This window comes from Syzygium oleosum, unplaced genomic scaffold, assembly GCF_021117445.2.
Source record: "Syzygium oleosum isolate NSW1041296 unplaced genomic scaffold, Sole_v2.1 Sole_v2.16, whole genome shotgun sequence".
NCBI lineage: Eukaryota > Viridiplantae > Streptophyta > Magnoliopsida > Myrtales > Myrtaceae > Syzygium > Syzygium oleosum.
The window spans coordinates 3,889,704-3,912,704 of record NW_026607500.1 but is presented as its reverse complement, the minus strand read 5'-3'; the positions used below and the strand labels follow the sequence as shown (position 1 = coordinate 3,912,704).

At 38.6% G+C, this 23,001-nt stretch overlaps 1 long non-coding RNA gene and 1 pseudogene across 1 annotated transcript; one reads left to right on the top strand and one right to left on the bottom strand.

Annotated features, from left to right (window-relative positions):
* Positions 1-631: 631 nt before the first annotated feature.
* On the bottom strand, positions 632-1,484 carry LOC115671552 (uncharacterized). The gene is made up of 2 exons (XR_004004618.2): positions 1,348-1,484; positions 632-1,092 (listed from the first exon to the last, which is right to left on the bottom strand). It is a non-coding gene; the product is annotated as an uncharacterized LOC115671552 (long non-coding RNA).
* A 13,555-nt stretch (positions 1,485-15,039) lies between these two features.
* Positions 15,040-21,176, top strand: LOC115665831 (disease resistance protein RPV1-like; annotated as a pseudogene).
* The last annotated feature ends 1,825 nt before the right edge of the window (positions 21,177-23,001 follow it).

Below are 23,001 nucleotides of genomic sequence, written 5' to 3'. Positions count from 1 at the left end.
TAAATCTGACCATCATCTAATCTTGATTGATCTGTACTGGGAGAGGACTCCTAAGGTAAATCGGCCTTTTCGATTTGAAACAGCTTGATTGACTCATACTTCTTCGAATGAGTTTGCTCTAACTTAATTGGAATCATAATGTCTTTGGAACATTTTCAGAAGAAAAGAATTTGCTCTCCAGATTAAGAGGCATCCAAAGGCACTTGAGAAAGGTACAAATCCTTTTTTTGTTGAAACTTGAAGCAAAACTACAAAAAGAGTTTGTTGATGTCTAACAGATTTCAAAAACCTTTTCACTGAAGATGACCCAACCCTAACCACGATTTCGCAGCCTAACAGATTTCAAGTCCTGAGTTCTTGTTAGAAGGGGAAGCCATTTTTTTAAAAATTATTTACAACAAAAAATAGCTAGTTTTCATTTATTTGGTGACTCAAGGAAAGTGATTTCCTTCTTGTTAGAAGGGGAATTCATTTTTCCCAAATCTAAGTTTGTTGTTTTTAGTTTATGGATAATGTTTTTCGTCGATCGATTAGTTTTCCGTCGTACAAACACTAGAAAGTCGGAAGGCAATTTCCCGAAAACAGTTCTCTTTCAAACAAACGGACCCTATAACTTATTTAACAAAAATCATTCGCCATACGCCTAACCTTTTGTTTTTCCTTTTCTTTTACCAGGCAGACCACTCTTGAGAACTGTGGACAAGATTATGCTTCAAGCAAAAACATAATCATTAAGATCCAAACAAGATTCAATAAATTACTTGAACATGGCTACTTTGAAAGGAAGAGTTAAATCTCATTCTGTCAAAGAGAAAGCAGCATCCATGCATTAAACTGGTCACAGCAGAAACCTACGACCCTGACCGCTAGCGACATCGTTTTCTGTTGTCCTATAGACTAATAAAAGCTCCATACGCTTCTTCGTCATCATAGACCTTAAGACTACTATCCATTTCTCCACGATATGATCTCCTCTGCTTCGGATGAAAAGCCCCTCAGAATGTGTAATGCTGCTGAATGGAATCGATGTCCAAGCCTTTGAGCTTGACCACGGATTCAACATGGCCCTTCAGAGTATGTAGGTCGCGCAGCCTGCAACAACAGATTCAGGTTGCCTTACCATCGCATGTAGGACTTAAATGGTGAAAAGGAACTGCTAGCAGCGAAAGGATTATACTCTGTATTGAGAAAGTAAGGCTCCTAAGCTCCGTTAAATACAGCATGGCCTTTGAACTTCCGTTATCAGACCAGCAAACAGGTACGGAAGCGAAGTAGGTGGAACTATGTTTTTCAGTAAATAACTTCGTTTTATCACAAGCATTTATGTATGAGAATTAACATGCTCACCTTGCAACCTCAGCTCGTTGCTTGGCTTGCTCTGCAATCTCTGAAAGCTCCCTGTAGCTGCTCTTATCAGAAAAAAGGTTGGTGGTTTCAGGAGGCTGAAGGCCGTGCATAGTCCTCTGTGCAGTTCCCCACTGAGATTCTCGCTCTGTCTATTTTTGCTGTTCAATCGCTTGCTTCCGCATCAATTAATAATTTGATTTTGGCCTTTGGTCTATGTTTCGTTGATCAAGAGGACCAAGATATTATTTAAGTATAACATGAGATAATAACTTGCTAACCAATGAAACGAATCTACCTTGCCAAGCATAAAATTGCCATGCTTGAATAATCATGACGAAAAAGAATGAGATCGTCTGAAGCAGGTAAAACTGAATCAATATTCTTCTACTGGTCCAATTTGACACAGGAAAACCTCACTAAGGAATTAAAAGTTGCCCGGGAATAATGTGAAGAGAATTTTGAGTTACAATTCTTTCAATATCCTTTCTCCGAACAAGTGTGGCAGAGAATTTTAAGTAGAAAATACAAAGACAAGCTGAAGACTGGGATCAAGAGTTTTCATGAGCCCTGCATATGATGAAAGGGAAAAGCTCGAAAGTTGTTCCGTTGCAACTTGGGTGGAATGCTTCAATATACAATATCTTAAAGGAAGGGAATAAGGCGATACATGAGCAAGTTAACCCCCGAATGAATAGGGTTGCTGCTGCTGTAATTTTCAGTGAAAATTATCTTCGAGTCATTAATTCTGAAGAGAAAAAAAGCAGTTCCGGATGAGATTAAAAGCGTCTGTAACAGATGGAGGATTGCTTGTTAGTTGTACGTTCTTGCTCGACCATGACTGCTTTGAGACCATGATTGAGGCCATGATTGAGGACTGGTGTGCTCGATAGTGAGTGAGTTACTGGTTTTTACTTGTACGATTGTTTCTATTCTAATGTTTATTGTGACATGGGTCATTGAGTTTAAGGAGAGGTGTCAAAGACCCATTTTTTAATTCATATTTAATGGGTTAAATTGTCCTTGGGTTAGCAGAAATTTTAAATTTTTTTTGTTATGGGTTTAGAGTAGTATATCCCGACTAGATATGAGTTTTAATTGGTCTGGACTTAACCCACGTGCAACCCACCAAACAATGCCTATTCTTGTTTGGGCTGGCTGATGCAGTTTGGGCTGTTGTCGGGCAGAGCTTACAAATTCACATGTATCTTGTAGATTTCGGACAATAGAGACCATGCACATCACATAGTCGGTTGGTCTCACAGAGTGTACACCAAGAGATATCAAACTCTTCCAATAATCCAATCTATCAAGTCCTGATTTCAACTAGATTTTAGCAAACTCCTACAATCAATAGCTCTGGAAGATTAAATCGGAAAGATCTAGCCTCTCATTGGACTTTCATCCAGCAATATTCCATCGTTCCACACATGCCCCTACCTATTATGGCCATGAATTCTAACTAGATTTTGCAATTTGTAGCGGTCAAAGCTTCATAAGCTTCGTTCAGGCCTTTCAACGTACTTGCACTAGGAGATGGGGGAAAGTGTCAGAAAAGTCTTAAACCTATTACTTTGGTGCCAATTTAGTCCTAAATCTTTTTTTTATGATAATTTAGTCATAAACCTTTTGAACTAGTGTCAATTCAGTCCTTACGCCTAATTTTGGCTGGATTTTTCTGACGTGAACATCAGTCAGCCTACGTGGCACCGTAAGAGTTGATGTGCACAATTTTTAATAATATTTTAATATTTTGTCGATTTTTTTAATTATTTTTTCTGATTTTTTTTTTCTTTCTTCCTCCTTCCTCCCTTTTTCGGTGACCGGCCACCAGCCATAGGTGATGGCCAACCACCGGCCATGGCCGGGCGGGCTACCCTCGCCTAGACGAGGGTCGCCATTGCCCGACCAAGCTAGGCGAGGCCTGGGTGAGCCCCGGCCCAGCTGGGCGAACCTCGGCAAGGGCTCCCCTCACTAGGTCTGGCGAGGTTAGCCCTTGAGCAGGCCAGGGCGAGGCCGACCCTCACTTGCGCGAGGGTGAGTCCCGACAAGGGCTTGAGCCTTGCGCTGGCCTGGGCGAGGGTCAAGTCTTACTAGCCATGGGTGAGACACGACCTCGCCACCGGCGAGGTCGTGCCTCGCCTAGCCCAACGTGAGGCTGCCCTTGCGGCCATCCGGCAAGGGCGAGCCTCGCCAGTGGTCGGCGAGGCTACCAGAGGCCCCTTGGCCTCCAGCCGATCGTCGGACCAGCGACCGGCTAAAGGAAGAAGAAAGGGAAAAAAAAAAGAAAGTAAAGAAAAAAATTAGAATAAAAAAATCGAAAAATATTAAAATATTATCAAAAGTTATCCACATCAGCACTGGCGATGCCACGTAGGCCAGCCGACGTCTACGTTAGCAAAATCTGACTAAAATTAGCTGAAATGACTAAATTGACACTAAAACAAAAGGTTTAGGACTGAATTAGTACGAAAAAAAGGTTTAAGACTAAATTGCCCCCAATGCAAAAGGTTTAGGACTTTTCTGACACTTTTCTCCCGGGAGATATCTAACTCTTTTAAGAACCAGGATCAAATAGCGACTAGATAATGACAACCTGCAACATCCAACAGCTTCGCATGATAACCACGACCTCCAATTTCAACTTGTTTATCACCAAATAGCTTCAAACGAATTGATTGTGGAAGGTCCAGCCTTCGAGGGACTTGCACCGAGAGACATCAGATAACTCCAATGTACCAAGCCCTTGAATTTCATATAGGCTTTCGCATTCTTGAACCATCACTTGCTTCCGTCATTTTGATTGAGAAAGGTCCAACCTGCCATGGAACTTGCACAAAGGTATATCCAACACTTCCAACAACTCCAATTTATCAAGGTCTTGAATTTCAATTAAATTTTCGCACTCTTTAACAAATCCAATCTAACAACCACTTGAATTTCAATTAAATTTTGGCATTCCTTAACAAATCCAATCTAACAACCACTTGAATTTCGACCACATTTTCATAATCTGCAATAGTCAATCTCCTCAGACCATTGATTTGTGGGATCTTTAGCCTTATGATGGATATGCAAGAAAATATCCAACTCTCCCAAGAACCAGGACTTATCATGGCCTTGAATTCCAATAAGATTTGCACAAGAGCATTGCCTTTAATAGCTTCAAAGGATCTAATCGTGAAAGATGTAGCCCCTCAATGGACTTGCATTACGACGAATCTAACATTTCCAAGAACCCCATATGGCTTCAGATGCTGGCTAGGTTTCGCAAGAAGAAGCCTCCAATTGCTTTAGATAATTAAATTGTGAAAGGTCTAGCCTTTTAATGGATTTGCACTAAGAGATATCTGACTCTATCAAGAACTCTGACCTTTGAAGGCCGTGAGTTTTATCTCAATTTTTGCAACTGCTAGCATTTAATTTCTTCAAATGATTCAATGGAGAAAGACCCATCGATTCAATGGGATTGCAAGAGTCGATGCTCTACTTGTCCAAGACCTTGGATCTATCAAGGCCTCGAACTTCAACGAGATCATCGTTTTTTTCTTTAATTTCGATGGAGCATTTATTCCATCTAAATATTCAAGGTCATCAAGACCAGATGAATTTGTACCCCCTGCTCTGTCCAATGTTATCGTTTCATATATTTCATTTGTTCACATGGGGAATCTAGAGATGCCTTCAAATTTTTACTAAAAAATTGATTGTTAATTGACTAAAAACAAATCTTTAATCGTTCCCTAGTGACATTAACAACTAACCCACTATTACTTCCTTATTGAAAAGTAATTACAGTGAACTCATATAATTGATGTAATAAAATAGACTGGTTAATTGACCTTGACTTGTTTTTCATTTTCATTTCGAATAGAAATTTAGAATTTTGACATGTCCTACCTTTGTATCCTCTCTTCTCGGAATAGCCCTTCTCTACCTTTTGGGATAGCTCAAAACCCTAACTAACCCTAAAACCCAAACCCTTTTCCACCCAATGCACAAACAAACCTTCAACCCTTTCCATCCACCTACCCCAAATCTTCCCTTTCTTTTTGGTTTGTCCGATTTCTAAGTTTGAATCCTCTTAGCTTGGCCGCCATGGATGAAGCGGAAGACTCAGAGCAAAGATTGCGTCCCTCTGCAAACGATTAGGGAGAATGTGGTCAGCCAACATCATCAAGCCAATGGAGAATATGGCCTCCATGGAAAAACTGAAGGAATGTGAACGCGCTCTTTCTGGACAGCTACATACAAACCCAACGATTAACTTCCAGGCGTTTCAAAATACAATGAGGAAAGAATGGAGGTTAGAAAGTGTGGACATCATCCAGCTATGACCTGGTATATTCTGTTTCACTTTTGATACTAAGATTGCCAAGAACAAGATACTGGACTTTGGTCCTTGGTCCTTTGCAAACCATCTGCTTGTCTTAAAACCATGGGAGCCGCATATTGCTCCCCAATGCTATGATTTTAGTTCATGTGATTTCTGGGTTCATATCCATGGGCTGCTATGTGAATGCATTACGGAAGATGCGGTTCGCTGGATAGCAAACGATATTGGAGTGCTCTCGGTTGTTAAAATCGAAACGAAAGGAAATGCCTCTGTCAAAATAGGAAAAGCTATAGTGAAACTGAACCTATTGTTTCCTCTGTAGTTGGGCTTTATTATCAGCAACGAAGGGAAGAAAGTCTATCTTGACTTTAAGTATGAGAGGTTCCCACACTATTGTTACTCTTGCGGCAAGATAGGTCACTATGCTATCTACTGTGAGGAGGTGCCGTACAACGAAAAAAATTTCGCTTTAGAGAATGGATGTATTTTTGGCTCATGGTTAAAGACCGAGGATCAAGAAAATAGCCCTTTCTGGAAGATTTTTTTTAATGAGAGAAAGGAAAAAGCTAGCAGTGAAGAAGAAGAGGTCTCAGGTACTCTGGCAAACCCGAGACAGATGGTGCTATATGAACCAGGGACCTCCAGCCAACTGAAGCAACCAAACAGCAGCAAAGTGGGGAAGGGAAAAGAGGTACTTACTAGAGATCACAATTTTGAAGTGCAGGATAGCCAAATGACTGAAGTAATCCCACCTTATGTCACGAATCTTGCACAAACAGAGGTAATTAAGACCCTAGTCCTAGTTTATCAGAAGAAAAAGCTTTGCGAAAAGAAAATTCCAGTTGGCAAGAAAGCAAGGAGGTACAATCCCTACAATACTCAACAATCTAACATGTCGGTACTTGATGAAACCCAGTTACTTGATACCCCTGTCCAATTGGCAGTAGAGAATGAACAATGGGCTCTGGTGGCTAGCCCGAACAAGCCACCAGGTTACACGTGAAATTCCTATGTTGGAATTGTCAGGGGTTGGGCACACCCCTCATAATTCAAGCCATCCAAGCCCTAGTGGCTGAGGAGAGGCCCAGTTTGCTGTTCTTAATGGAAACAAAAAACCAAGAAGAACTGGTTTTTCGTTTAAAGCAACGTTTGCAGTATCAGAACTTTTTTATGGTGAATCTAGTAGGGATCGCGAGGGGTTGGCACTCATTTGGGATGATAGAATCTCAGTTAAAGTGCAGTCACACTCTCCACACTTTGTGGATGTGGTTGGGGACTAGATAGAAAGCGGGCAGAGAATGCGTATCACCTTTGTTTATGCACCAAATGACTTTCAAGCAAGACTTCACCTTTGGGGGGAATTGTACCAGATAAGTTACTCCAACAACCTTTTTATGGGTTTGTGCTAGGGATTTCAATGAAGTTCTTTACCTCTAGGAAAAAGTTGGAAAGCGTTTGGTGGAGAAGTACAGAATGATGGCTTTTCAGGATTTCTTAGATTCTTGCTGCCTCATGAACCTAGAGAGCAAAGGGTGTGCATATACATGGGCTAACAATAGGAAAGGGATGCATATGTGAAGGAAAGACTAGATCGAGCAGTATGTTCTATGGAGTGGAGAGTCACTTTTTCGAAAGCAGAGGTTTATGCATTACCGGCTATTGGGTCCGACCATAGCCCGCTATTAATTTCTCTATCCCCAGGACACGCCAAAAGGAGAAAGGAATTTAAGTTTGAAGCTTTTTGGCTAGAAGAGGTTGAATGTGGGGAAATAGTAAGAGATGCTTGGCTGAAGGCAGAAGATACAAACCAGAACTTGTTGACAAAGCTAAAAAGAGTTTCATGTGAACTAGAAGTTTGGAGTAAAAGCAAGTTCACGAATGCTCATAAACGAATCAAGAGCCTGAAGAAGGAAATCCAGCAACTTACAAACCATTCAAGCGGAGGACGGGACCGACAAAGAGTTCAATCACTAAAGGAAGAAATCGAAAAATTGTGGAGGCATGAAGAAATGTACTGGGGATTAAGATCGAGAATAAATTGATTAAAGTGGGGAGACAAAAATACAAGGTATTTTCATGCTACCACCATACAGAGACAGTAGAGGAATAGAATTACAATGCTGAAATCTGAAAATGAGGAATGGATACGAGATGTTGATCAATTAAAGCAATCAAAGGAGAATTTCTTTCAGAACCTTTACACTACGAAGGGCCCCCGCAGTTTTCAACTAGTGTTAGAAAATTGTCACGGCTTGGTTGGAGAAGAAATAAACTGTTGTCTAACAACTGAAGTGACATTAGAGGAAGTAAAGGCAGCAGTTTTCCACTTGGGATCCACTAAGGCACTAGGGCCGGATGGACTATATGGGCAATTCTATCAACACTTTTGGGAAGAGGTTCAGAAGGATGTATTCAAGGAGGTGCAGAATTTCTTTACGTCTAGAATGTTAAATCCAAATTTAAACAAGACTCATATCTCCCTTATTCCCAAAGTACCTAACCCGGAGAGATTGGAACAGTATCGCCCTATAAGTTTGTGCAATTTCATTTATAAAATCATCTCAAAAGTCTTGGCTAACAGACTAAAGCCTTGACTTCCAGATTTGATATGTGAAGAGCAAAGTGCTTTTGTTAGTGGACGACAAATCTAAGACAATATCCTAATTGTCCAAGAGGTGCTTCATCAGCTAAGGGTGAGAAAGAGAAAGAGAGTTCCAGGCGGTGCTAAAACTAGATATGAAAAAAGCATATGATCGAATAGAATGAGATTTCCTGGAAGCTTGCTTGCTAAAATTTGGTTTTTGCACAAAATGGGTAAACTGGATAATACAATGTGTTTCCACGGTGACTTTCAGTGTTAAATTAAATGGAGAGCCCTTACCCTACTTTCAACCTTCGAGGGGTATCCGACAAGGTGATCCGTTATCCCCCTATCTATTTATATTGGTTGCCAATGTACTATCTTTGCTAATGAAAACAGCTGTGGGGGATGAAAACATCAAAGGAATACGTTTCAACAGTTATTGCCCCACTTTATCCCACTTGTTATTCACGGATGACTCGATATTCTTTCTAGATGGGACAATCACTGAATGCCAAAATATTGCTTTAGTTCTGAACCAATACTACTTTGTTTCAGGCCAAGTAGTCAATTTAAACAAGTCGAGAATCTTTTTCAGTAAGGAGTGCCCGCAGAATTTAAGAAGAAATATGGCAGAACAACTGATGGTCCCCGAGATAGAAAAAATGGGCAAATATTTAGGCATTCCATCTGATTGGGGGGAATCGAAAAAACAAATATTTGTTTGGATTACCGCGAGAGTGAACAAGAAGCTTGAAGGTTGGAAGGAAAATCTGATATTGAAAGCGGGAAAGGAAGTCCTCATTAAATCAGTAGTACAAGCATTACCTCAGTATGCGATGTCAATTTTCAAAATTCCAGTCTCCATTTGCCGAGCTATCGAGAAAAAGATAGCTACATTCCGGTGGAAAAACAACATAAAGCAAATGGGCTTGCATTGGAAAAGGTGGGAAATCTTGAAGTATAGAAAGGATGCCGGAGGCCTTGGGTTTCGAGATCTATTAACTTTCAACAAGGCTATGTTGGGAAAACAAGCGTGGAGGATATCACAAGATCCTTCGTCTTTGTGAAGTCATTTTCTAAAAGGAATATATTTCCCAGGAGAGAATTTCTATCGCGCTAGGAAAGGAAGCAGACCTTCATGGAGATGGCAAAGCCTTGTTATTAGAAGAGATGCCACACAACCATCGATTAGATGGGTAGTCGGTAATGGGGAAAAGATTAATATTAGAGAAGACAGATGGCTTAAAAGAGGTTTGATTGGGGGACCCTCAAACAGAAACGAATCTAGAATGGTGTCAGATCTAATTATAAAAGAAGAGGAATGCTAGAATGAGCAACTGGTACCGGAACTTGTTGATCCAGATACCAGCAATGAAATCTTAGCTACTGCCTTGGGGAGCTAGGAAATGGAAGATAGAATGGCGTGGACACCTTTAAAATCAAGAAGTTTTACAGTAAAGAGTGCATATAACTGTAGTAGCGAGGAAACAACCAAGCAAGCTTCAGAAAAAGCATCGTCCTTTTATCAAATCCCCAAATCACTATGGATGAAGATATGGCAATCTCACACCTATCCCAAAATAAAAAAATTTCTATAGAGTGCTTGCCAAAATGCCCTTGCTACCAAGGATAACCTATTCAGAAGGAAAATCTTACCTCACTCCCTCTGCAGCCTCTGTAATCAAAGCCCTGAAATGGTAGAACACGCTCTCCTTCTTTGTCCATGGAAGAGGAAAATCTGGAAAAATACTGCTATGAACATCAATGTCTCTGCCCAAGGTTTGACACGATTCGAAGTGTGGTTAGCTGAATTTAAACATACCTCGGTTACTTTTGAGCTTCTAATGTTTGTTCTTTGGCAAATTTGGAAAACTCGAAACCACTTTGTTTTTCGAGTGCAAAAGCCAAACCCAAAGGAAGTAATGGATGAAGCAACTGCAATGCAACGAAATCTTGATTGGTGGCTCCTTGGGAAGAAGAAAATTACAACAGTAGCAAGCTTCCGCCTCCATCAATGGCGGCCACCAGAATCGGAAGAACTAAAAATTAATATCGATGGAGCCTACTTGCTTGGAACAAATGAAGGTGCAGTGGTGGGTGTTTGCCGAGATAGCTCTAGGAAACTAATTGATGTCTTCGCGCGATCTATTAAGGCATCTTCAGCAGCTCAGGCGAAGGCACAAGCCATGGTGGAAACTCTAATGTATTTCTCCACGCGAACTGAAATCTCACTAAAAGTGGAGTCAGACCATTTTGATATGATAAGCACACTCACTAGTAGAGCGCAAATCAGCTGGGAAGTATAACGCCTTATCAAAAAAGCCCACCCGCTCCTCAAATCTTTCAAGGATTTAAAATTAGCCCATATTAATTGGGTGTCCAATAGAATTGTTAATTGGGTGGTTAAAGCTCAGAATAAAAATAGATTACCACGAAACTGGCTTTTGAACCCCCCCCCCCCCTCAGCCCTCTCAAAGCTTCTTTGTTATGAAGCAAACGAAGTGTATTCACGTACTTATTTCCAGTAATGAAAGTCGATTCCTTTTCTGACCAAAAAAAATAAAAAAATTTGACCTTGACTTAGAAAAGTGCTGAGCCGTTGCCTTCTAGTTCCAAAAGGGCCTTTCCTCTTCACTTCTGGAGGTCTTCCACTGCGCTTGCTTTGTCGTTGCGTTTTGGGCATTATCCGGTGGTGGTTCTATCTTGGTGTTGAATGGAGTCGACCGACATGAACTGATTTATTAATCATTTATCCACCAGCAGTTCAATTTGCCCGTGCTACGCATGGGAGGATCGTTTAACGTTTATATTGTTGTCCTCTTTGGCCACTACATTAATAATGTAACTACAAGTAAGGGAAAAAAAGAAAGAAAAGGACTTAATAGCTATGTTTCCACTATAATTAAATTACCATTAAACTAGTCTCTAGACTCGTGCTATGCACGCGAAAAAGTCTTATGAAATAGATTGCAGAAAATAATAATTCTAGAAGTATATTTGATCATCATGAGAATAAGAGATTTTTGTAATATTGAAAAAAAAAATTTACATGTCCCTTGAACTAAAGGGGAAACTTTTAGTTCAATAAAACTGGAAAAATAAAAGAAACTTTTTTCAATAGAATGGAAAGATAAATATCGCTCATGGAGAGTATCACATGTCAGCCATCCATTGAAAGTGCTTTAGTGCACCACTTTAGATTTATTAAATAAGATAGATTTGGCATATCTGATTTAGAACGATAATGAGAGATATTTATAATGAGAGATATTTAATTTAATAAGCTTAAATCTAAGCTCTAAGAAATTATGCTTTCTTTTTTTTCATCAAGCACATCAAAAATTTGCTTTTTATTAACTTATTTTAATTAAGGAAATAATAATAAATTTAATTATGGGACGCTCTTGTTCTTTCTTATTTTCTTTAACTTGTGGTCTTACTATTTGTTAAATTAGACAACCCATTGGTTTTGATGTATCTGACGGCAAATCTAAGGGTGGCTCGTTTTGTCTCTTGGGAGAAAATTTAGACTTTTTTACGAGACATTTGTCCCGTGAGTGAAACCTGGGGGCTTTTTTAGGGAAAAAGGCCTATGCCATAAAATCATCTTTTATTTTTCAAAGGAAATGATATATTGACAATAAAAGAAGTATCTGGTCACAATTTTTTCAAAATCTCTATTTTAATAAGACATGTGGTTTTAATGTTATTATCTTTACTTTTACTTTATAGTGTACTTTTCCCATTAATATAAAGAAAAGTACTAAGTACATTTTGTTCAGTTAATCAAAATAAGCCATAATATTCAATTGTTAAGAGCTGCAAATTTTTCATCCATTGTTTGAAGTATGTGCAAATTTTCCATCCAATGAACTTTTTATGTTTTTTTTTTTCAAATCAGCGTTTTAGGAAAAGAAAATGGAAATGATTTCTCTTACCATCAAATTCATGAGAACGCATAAAATCATCTTCACAATGAGAGTATTTTACTGTTAATCTATGTATGAAGGTAATTTGGCTTCTAATCTTTCTAAGTAATTATTCTAAGGACTGGCGTTGGCTTTTTAATCATGATATATACATTTCTATTGATACTAAAATTCCAATTGTCAATATGAACTGTTATGAATAGAGTAATATAATTATCTATAGCAAAATTTTAGTTTACTCTGCGCTTGTTGCACGGGGTGGTGGATTTTTTGGCCACCGACCCACTCTCAAGACAAATAAATTTGAGAAAAATCCAGATGAACGTTTCCAAATTCATGTTGCTTTTTGCCACATTAGCTTTTGGAGGCTCTTACAAATGCAGATTTTCTATGTCTCACGTCTGCTTTAAAGCTCATTCACTTTGTGCGATTTATTTCAGTGCAGCAAATGGAAGAGCACATCTTTCTCAACCAGTAATGAAAATGGAATCTGTTCATTAAACTAATCTTCTCGTGCTGGCTTAGAGAATGATTAACTGGTAATTCATTGACTGGGAGCAGTAAGCACGTGGTGGGTCATTGCCTTCCCTTGGACCTCGACCTCGATCCAATATATCATTTGGCCACATCCTCCAACAAGAATCCACCTCTATTTTCCACAAAAATAAACTAAAGGCGTGTTTTCATAGCGTGTGAGGGAGACTAGTCAGAGTATGATAATTAAAGGAGAATCAGACTTGAATTTTTAATTTTCAATATATTCTTTTGGACTGAAGTCGCACTTGAATTCACCTACTACCTTTTGCCATTTCTCCCCTTTTCCTTTTAATTTTTTTTGTCAATTATTTTTCCTCAATTTTCTTCTGTTTCGCCTTTTTTTTTAATGCATGAATAGATACCATTGTATACTCATAGCAATTAACTTTCCACAAACACATTTCGAGTTCCAGTCAAGATTGATTATAATAAAGCCCATCCACATGATGAGAGCCAATGCCTTTAGATATCATTTACTCTATCACTCTCATATTTAAACTCGTTAATTTTTTTTCTATTATTCTTACAATGGCACTCTTTTCCATTAGAAATTCTCTAACAATCCCAACAAGTTTGGGGGCAACTTTTTCTTGGCAACAGTACTTCATTTAAAACAAAAACCATGAAAAAGTACTATACTCACTTTTTGTTAGTGCTTAGTTATATACATTATATAAGATTCTATTTCTTCGAGCCATTGTTTGGTTGCCTCATTTTTCTTTTCGGATGAAATGGGCGTCCCTCACCTTGGTGGAGGAATCATGATTCCATTCCCCTTTTTTACCCTGACTTGATTCTTTAAATGCTATAAATATATGAATAATGAATAAATATTCTACTACTAAAAATAAACATTAGATGCTGAACTAAAAATAAACAACCACATTAACATATACTTATAGATTAACGTAAAATTAAACCAATGTACTATAAAAAAAATAATAAGTATTCTATAATATAACAGTGATTTTTAACAACTTGATCGATGATATTTTTTATTATCATCATGACTTTTGATTATTTAACTGTGATTTTAGAGTATTTTTTTAAAATGAATTATAATGTGTATTTGTAAATTCTAGTGCAAATACATATGTATTGGATACGTTAGGTTAGAGCTATCATAACCATTGAATTTACGATTCTCTCGCGTAAGACCCACATAAATTTCACGGAATCAAGGTTCATGATTGATCCCGTATTGCGGACTTCATTTTAGGGAAGAAATATCGCAACCCTAGACTAGATGAGCAAGGCGAGTCACTTTCCTTTTTTTTTCAACTCCAGGAGGCCTCAATCACTTTGTAATGACAAAGTGCTGATTGTATCCACGGTGCCTTCCGAGTAAAGAACTGGGAAAGGTTTCTTGTTTAATGTCAATCTAATTGGTCACTTATCAAGATCCACTTGTAACCCAGTAAATTACTTTTACAGATATTGTTACCATTTAACATGATCTGGCTTCCCCCAAGTTTTGTAATATCATCAAAAACTCATAAATTGGTACACTCGCATCACATTTACTTTTGTGATATAAAAATTAGGTTAGGGTAAATATTACGGATATACCAGTTTGAGATTCTTGGTAACATTAATCATAAAAATTCAATTTTTAGTGTATATTTTGCAATAGCTATCTATGGCCGCACAGATTAATGGCATGTTTGGTAACCATCCTTTTTTTTTAATTATTTTTCTATACTTTTGTTTCCTAGAACAGAAAAATACAAAAATCTATTTGGTAACATCAGTTTTTTTTTATTTCCCTGAATAGAAAAATAGCCAGGGAATAGATTTGAAATAGAAAGAAAAAGCAAAAAAAAATTTAGAGTCATACCAAATGCTTTTATGTTATGTTTCTATTTTGAGATTAGAAATTTCGTGCAGTTATCGAACGTGTTTTTCTGCTCAGAAACTCATTCAGAAAATAGAAATAAAAAAATACAAATTTTGTAAAGAAATTATTTCCGGGAATAAAAATATTACCGAGCGCACCCTAAATAACCATCTGAGCATCTCCATGTCAATTCGAACAAAAATAAATAAATAAAGGCATTTAATTCGAAGACTGAATTGGTAAGGAAAAGTTGTGAGTCATCGTGCTAGGGAGAATATTATGACATCTATTTTAATAAGACATGTGGTTTTAATGTCATCTATTTTCGTTTACGAAGGAAAATATTATGACATCTATTTTAATAAGACATGTGGTTTTAATGTTTTTTTTATGACATCTTCATTTAATTCGAAGACTGAATTATTTCCAATACACTTTGTGAGTCATCTCTACCATAGCCTCCACCAAGCGGGGATCCGCGTGTTCACGGATGAAGAGAGTCCCATCCCGGGAAAGAGTATTGGGCCGTCGCTTACCGCGATCAGGCATTCCAAGATCGCCATTCCGATCCTGTCAAAGAACTATACGTCGAGCAGATGGTGCCTCCAACAGCTGGCTCTGATTGTGGAGTGCCACAAGACGATGGGCCAGATCATCATGCCCATCTTCCTCGACGTCACGCCATCGGTCGTGAGGGACAGATCCCAAGTTTACGCCGGGCCTTTCGCCGCGCCTGGATGGAGAAGAGAAAACCCAAACACCCTCCGGGAATGGGAGGAAGCTCTCATCCGTGTGGGATCCATCCCAGGGCTGGAGAGTGATGGGTAAGTGTAATTGAGTAAGTTCAGTCGAGTAACCTAGCATCCAAATCCCAAGGTAGCGCTTAGTTCAATTTAGTTAATCTAATTAGACTAACGCTAGGTGTATCAACACCTGATGTGTAGCTCGCTCTGATCTGGTACTCAATATGATCTACTTGTTTACATTCTTACTCCCAGCTTGCCATATTACTTAATGTTTTGGTTTTGTTGATAAATTTCGGTATTCCTAGCGTTACACACATCTTTACAAGCACATGACTCTGTTTTTCGGTTAACTTAGAGGCAGCGATAATGGTTGTGATTTTAGATTAAGATGGTCCGGCAGAATGTTCTTCCTCTTGGAATCTGCATCTACACGAAATCTACCTCTTGCGAGAAAATGCCAGTGTAGAGTGATACCGATTTGCTTAATTTCTGTCGATGCAACTGACAACCTTTGCATCTCATCCTACCGTGCTTTGTCTTTGCTGATTTAGTAAAAATATGTGCCACTAATTGCGTGGCCTGTTTGTCTAAAGCTGATTGCTGTTTGATAGTTTTCGAAAGGAGAGCGTGAATTTTTTTCTTGCAAACTACTTCAGAGTTCAGACATTGTTAGACTTACGTTAATCTTTATGCATGTGCCTTGTGCACGCATGATACAGCTCACGCACACGTGCTTCAATCATCGAGGTACTTGTCGCAAATGTGTTGAGGGTATTGAACAGATACTTCGTTGGCATCGAGCATCATGTGGAAAGAGTTATGGAATTACTAAATGTGGAATCTAGCGATGTTCGTGGAGTTGGAATACATGGCATAGGGGGCACCGGGAAGACAACAATTGCAAAGTTAATCTACAAAAGAATATTTCATCTCTTTGATGGCTGTAGCTTTCTGGAAAGCGTTAGAGAAAATGCCAAAAAACCAGGAGGCTTAGTAAATTTGCGAGGTCAGTTGATTTCTGCCCTTCTAGGTGCAATTTATAGACAAATTCCTTCTGTTGATGACGGGATTAAGTCCATCAGAAGCAGATTCTTCCACAAGAAAGTTCTAATTGTTCTCGATGATATTGAACCAAGCTTTGAACTTACATCAATTTTAGGAAGTCTTGATTGGTTAGGCTCTGGAAGCAGGATCGTAATTACCACCAGAGCCGAACAAGCCTTAGATAAGCTTGAAGTGTTCCTGACATATAAGGTTGGAGGAATGCAACGAGATGAAGCCCTTAAACTTTTCCACGTCCATGCCTTCAGGGAGAAACCTGCTCCAGATGACTTGGCTACTCTGTCCGAAAATATAGTATCAACTATTGACCGACTTCCTTTGACTATTGAGGTTGTCGGGTCGTATCTATTTTCTAAAAGCAAGGACGTGTGGAAGCAAACCTTAGACGAGTTGGAAAAAGTACCTGAGCTACAAGTTAAACAGAATTTGATGGTAATCATCAAAGCATTACCTGACAAGCAAAGACAGATATTTCTGGACATTGCTTGTTTCTTCATCGGAGAGGACGAAAGTGTTGCATGCTACCTGTGGTCCGACCGTGATGCCACAAGCCAATTGGAATTAAAAGTGCTCGTCCTCTCATCTATTGTTAAGATTGAGAACAACAAACTGTGGATGCATGATCAACTTCGAGACCTAGGTAGGGATATCGTCAAATTGGAACATCGTGAACTTGGAAAGCGCAGTAGATTGTGGATGCACAATGATGCCTTGGATGTGCTAATGAATGAAAAAGTAAGATACAAGTTCATCACTGTTTTTTACCTTATGATTGTATGCCTTACGACTCGTGTTCCTTTTTTCATAGAGGAAAGACACTTACGGTCCATTTGTTTTGCGAAAAATGACTGATTTGGAAAACATTTTCTTAAAATTGATCACTTTTATATCTTGGAATAATTAGTCGATGAAAATTTTTCTTTATTGATAACAATTTATGTTTACATATTTTCATGGACGATGAAAATATTTTTTGTTCATTTGTTTTTGGAAGAGATACGAGCGATCATTTTTAGGAAGCTATTTTCCAAATCATTCACTTTCCGCGAAACAAAAAGACCCGTAATAAAAATGATTTCTTTAGTTTGAAGTCTCTAAGCATTTATCATCTTCACATGTTTTTGTGGGGAAATGCTAAGTCCCTTGGCAATCCAATATTTCACGTGTAGGGAACGAATCGTGTTGAAGGTGTTCTTCTCAAATTTGACAGTAGGTCACAATACAGTTTTGGACCAGCACATTTTGCGAGTATGTCGAACATAAGAATCCTTCGATTGGATCAGGCGAACCTCGAAAAAATTTTGAGCGGCGTCTGTCAAGTTTAAGATGGCTCCATTGGCAAGGTTGTCCTCGGAATCTTCGTGCTGAAAATTTGGATTTGAAGGAGTTGGTTATTCTAGATCTTTCCTGGAGCAAGGTCAATGAAAAATGGAATGGTTGGAGAGAAATCGAGGTATAGAAGTAAATTATTTTTAATTTCATTTGTCAAATTCTAGCGGAAAAGTTAACTCTTTTGTTATTCTACTTTCTGACAGAAAGCCGAGAAATTGAAAGTTTTGAACCTCACCGGTTGTGTTGACTTGATCAGAACTCCAAACTTATCGCATTACAATTGTTTAGAGAGGTTGATTCTTGAAAACTGCATTCGGTTGGTTGAAATTGGTTCATCGGTAAAAAGTCTGCGGCGCTTGGTTTCACTGAACTTGAGGTGTTGCACTGAACTCAATAAGTTGCCTGATGAGCTGGGTTTCCTCATGTCCTTGCAAGAGATTCTTATAGATGGAACTGCTGTTCAAGAAATTCCTGCCTCTGTCGGTCATTTGAAAAATCTTGGAAGATTCAGTGCCTGCAACTGTCTTTCATTGATCCAGCTGCCCGATTCAATTAGCCATGCAATATCTCTAAGAGTCCTTGCACTGAATGGTACTACAATAACTAAACTTCCCATGTCTATGGGAGAGTTAGAAGGGCTACAACACTTGTCAATAAGTCATTGTAGGTCGATATTGAAGTTACCAACGTCCTTGGGGACTTTGGCTTCATTGACCGAACTTGATCTATCAAGCACTGCAATTGTCGAATTACCTAATGATGTCAATAATTTAAATTTTTTAACAGTGCTCAAAATTGATTTTACTTTTGTAAGAGAGCTGCCTTGCGCTATATGGACGTTGAAGAGGCTGGAAGAGCTGCACGCTTCAAGATGTCGGAGTTTGGATGGGGAAATTCCTGGAGATATTGAGAAGCTTTCGGAATTGAGGGTCTTGAGGCTTGGATACTCTCGGATTCGTGGTCTACCAGATAGCATTTCTACACTTACCAATCTCCAAACGCTGGATCTGCTTCATTGTGACAAGCTCCGTAAGGTGCCCAAGCTTCCTTCCACTTTAATAAGCCTATCTGTCAGTTCTAAGTTGATGGATACAATCCCAGACATCCATCACCTGGTTAAGTTGGGAGAGTTGTTCTTGGCTGATGGATCCCAGGAACTGGTGTTACCTGTCCAAGATCAAATTGAGGTGAAAGAACGCATTGGTTTGCAGCTTAAGAGTTTGTCAGAGCTAAAGATATTGCAGCTATCTGTGTTAAAGATCCAACTACTACCTGTTGGGTTGCATAGCCTTAAGAAGCTCAGGAAACTCTCCCTTTGCTGCATTCACTTGAAAGAGCTACCCCAGCTTCCTTCAAGTTTATATACTCTATCACTTCGCCATTACAAATCGCAGACAGGATTGCCAGATCTTTCATATTTGAAGCTCCTGTCAGAATTCGAGCCTTTCGACTGTGCAGTAACAGAAGTTCCAGGCCTCGGGACGTTCGAATCCTTGCGAGTTTTCAGAATATCTCACTGCAACCTGCAGCAGCTGGATGAGCTGGAGAACTTGATATTTTTAGCATCATTGAATGTTTCATACTGCTTAAGTCTTGAGGAACGTCCCCATCTATCAAAACTGAAGAAGCTGAAACTGAAAGATATTAAAATCAAGGGCTGTCCGAAGATTCACGATATTAAAAGTGTGAAACACCTGAATTCCTTCGAGGAGCTATGCAGTTCAAAAATTGAGGCGGAAAGCTCATCCGAGGTAACCATCAATGCTGATTTTCCCACTGGACCGCATAAATGAAGGATGACACTTGATAAGCACGTGTTATGTCTGGAATGCAAAAATCAATGAATTGCTTAATAACAACAAAAATGTATGACACCATGAATTACGATGTACAGGATATTTTCTCCCATTAACACATGGGGAATCATTTTTTCAAATGAAATTTGAGTCATGAAGACTTTATATTTCTTTCATCTTCTTTAATGGGTAGATGGGTCCAATTATGTAAGGACTCCACTTCTATTTCTTCTTTAAACGGGCATTTTTTTTTTACTTTTTTTAGTATTTTTCTGCGATATACAGCCAAAGAACTTCTATTTGTGTGGTGCTGTTACGTACACAATCCAGAGCGTTGAATGTCGTATTGGTATCTTAAATCTTTGATGTGGTGCGGAAAAGTGCTGACCTGTACAAGTTAATTCTTTATCCAAAGTGCTGTGACTAAATTGGGCTGAGTGGCTCATAGAAGGTATTCCGTTCTCCAAACAGTTCTCTTGTAATTCAGACTTGTTTGACCAGCTACTCTTCCAAGGAGATAATCTGATCAATACTGTCGATGAAATCTCAAAACTCGTCTGTTCTCTTTTCACGTTCAGTCAGTTTGAATCTAAGCATCAACCTTTATAACCGTTTGACACACGGTAGAAATCTTATTTGATGCACTGAATACATGCTTACCCAAGTTTTGTCACAGGTGGAGTTCAGCAAACCAGCCGATACCGGACATTCTTCCTTTAAAGGGGTCAAATGCAAAGACGAAGGTATGCTCTACATTGAGATTGTCAAATCTGAGTTGTTCTATAAGATTAAGTATGAGGTCAACCTTGAAATGTAGACCACTGAAAGAGGTCATGGCTAGAAAGCTGCCAGACCATAAGAATAGGCAGTTAAGGAATTATTTCAAGCTATGCCATATTGTTGGAACTGATTAGACATTGACTAATTTGATGGGCCATGTAGTAAATCTTACACCTTAACTATTGCTCCTCTTGCTATAGTGTCACATATGATCCTTAAGAATATAGTCTATAAGAGCTGACAAACATCATCAGCCACTTTTTATCTCAATCTTTTTTTGCTTGGGAATGGCATTTTATCTGTCCATCCAAAGAGGCGTGGTGAGTCGCTATTTGACACTTGTCTCCTTTCACAATAGAGGATTGACACAGTCTTTTGTCTGACGGCTGTTTTTCGTACCGATATTATTACATCAGAGAAGGATGATTGCTACACTTTCCTTGTTGATAATGAAGATAAGGATGAAGATAACATTCGGGAAACCAAACCAAAGCCAGAGCATGTACCTCAACCAGTTGTTGCTGAGACTCACAATGAGTCGGAACTGGTCAGTCTGCTAAAAGAAGTTAATGCCAACCAAGAGATTCTGAAGGAGGAAGTTCGAGCTATAAAGGCAGAATTGAAGGGAGAAGTTAGCACTCTGAAGGATGGAATGGCCAGAATTGAGACCAAGCTGAACACTTTGAAGTGCTATGATCCAGTGAGAGCTCACTTGGACCCCTCATTCTTTTCGAACACCCCTTCTTCCTCAAAGTGATTTTGAACCTGATAGTTTTTATGTAGTTTTTTAACTGGTTTGTAATTTTGTGGTTTAAATACTTTGACTACCTTGAACATTTTGTGGATTCTGATCTTTATATGATTATGATGATATTTGTATGTGATTTGGAATATTTTTTTTGTGACAATGATAAAAAGGGAGAGAAATACGATGCAGATATATGTTAGAGGAGAGCTGGTACTGATGCAGATATATGCTGGAGAACTAATACTGATGTGATCTTGAATACAGGATATATTTTGCAAAATACAAGATGTATGTATACTGCAAATGTGTGAATACAGGATACTATACCTTTTGCCTTGCATGAAGCACTGGAGTATATGTGGATCAAGTTAAACTAATACTATACACTTTGGCATATACCAATCTTTATACATCCAAATACTATAAGACTCGGAGATACCAAGGTGAACAGTCTATAAGATCTACATCATCGTCGTACTCGAAGTTCCTAGTGAGAAGCAGTTGGATATAGTCGAGAAACATGATATAACGATAGTCTAATATCACCGGGAAGTTAGATATAATCGAGAACTGTTGATGTAAGCGGCGTAGGTACACTACCTGGGACACCAACATTGTCACGTGCTCAAAGGATAATATCTCAAGATAAGTTATCTTATCTTTCGAAAGCTAGTGATCTGGTATGGATTCTTATTTTAGAAGTAATTGATTGATCTAATATTATCTACATAGAAAATATCAATCACGCACGATATCTTGGTTAATTAACAATCTTCTTGAAGACAAGTTACTTTCCATAGCCAAGCTACTCTATTTTTGAAAACTAATGATTTTATTGTATGGGCAACCAAATCTACCGGAACTCGAATTGATTGACTTCAATGGCTAAATTGATCTGCTCAACAATTGTCCAAAGGTCAGCTTGGAGATTGATACTAGTGAAGATTATCCAAAGGGAAGATTCGATGCTGAGGAGTATAAAAGGAGATCAACAAAACACCGAAGAGAGAGAGAGAGAGAGAGAGAGAGAGAGAGAGAGAGAGAGAGAGAGAGAGAGAGAGAGAGAGAGAGAGAGTGTGTGTGTGTGTGTGCAAAAATTTAAATACAGAGAAAGCTTTACATTCGTTCATTGTCTTTTCGAGCATGCTGAAATTGTAATCTCTTAAGAAGTGTGTCATTGTTATAGTTTGTGCTTAGGTATGAAATAGTGATATCTATCTGCTTGCATATAAGCAACACCAGCTTTGAGAAGAAGTACTTGGGTATAAGCAACACATTCTATCATAACTACTCAAAGATTGCTAGTGGAATCTAGCTAGTAGACTGATAGTCTAAGAGAGTGGATGTAAGCTTATACTAAGCTAAACCACTATAAAGCTTTGTGGGCATCGTTCTCTTTCTCTCTACTTATATTTATTACTTCTTAATAGAAGCGCTTTGCTCTATCTGATATAACATGTTCCTACGTATATAAACACACTATTTTTACCTGATTTACCTTATATCAAACTTGACGCTTTTAGTTCTGCAATATTTAGTCAAGTTTCTTGAAATCACTTATTCATCCCCTCTATGTGATACTATTAGCCATGCTGGGAAAATCACCTATGTGTTGATTGTTGAAAAATCTCCTATGTTTTTTTGACAATAACAAAAACAATCAAAAGCTATCAATGTGTGTATTGGTGATATATAGACAAGCCAATATGCAGATGTTGTCATAATCAGCACCAGTTGATTCTGATATAAGGAGTGCTCTGCTGCTGTATGAATACTTTGCAATATCGAGGGATCGCTACCGATATTTAAGGTGAACGAGATATTAGGTGTTGAAGATGTCTACAAGTTGGAAGGATCTTCAGATAATGTGAATATTTGGAAAGACCTTGATCGAGGATGAGCAAGTCAAGAAGAATGTGGATGTTCGTAATGACTTTGAGGTACAAAGATCGAGTGAACAGTTTGATGGA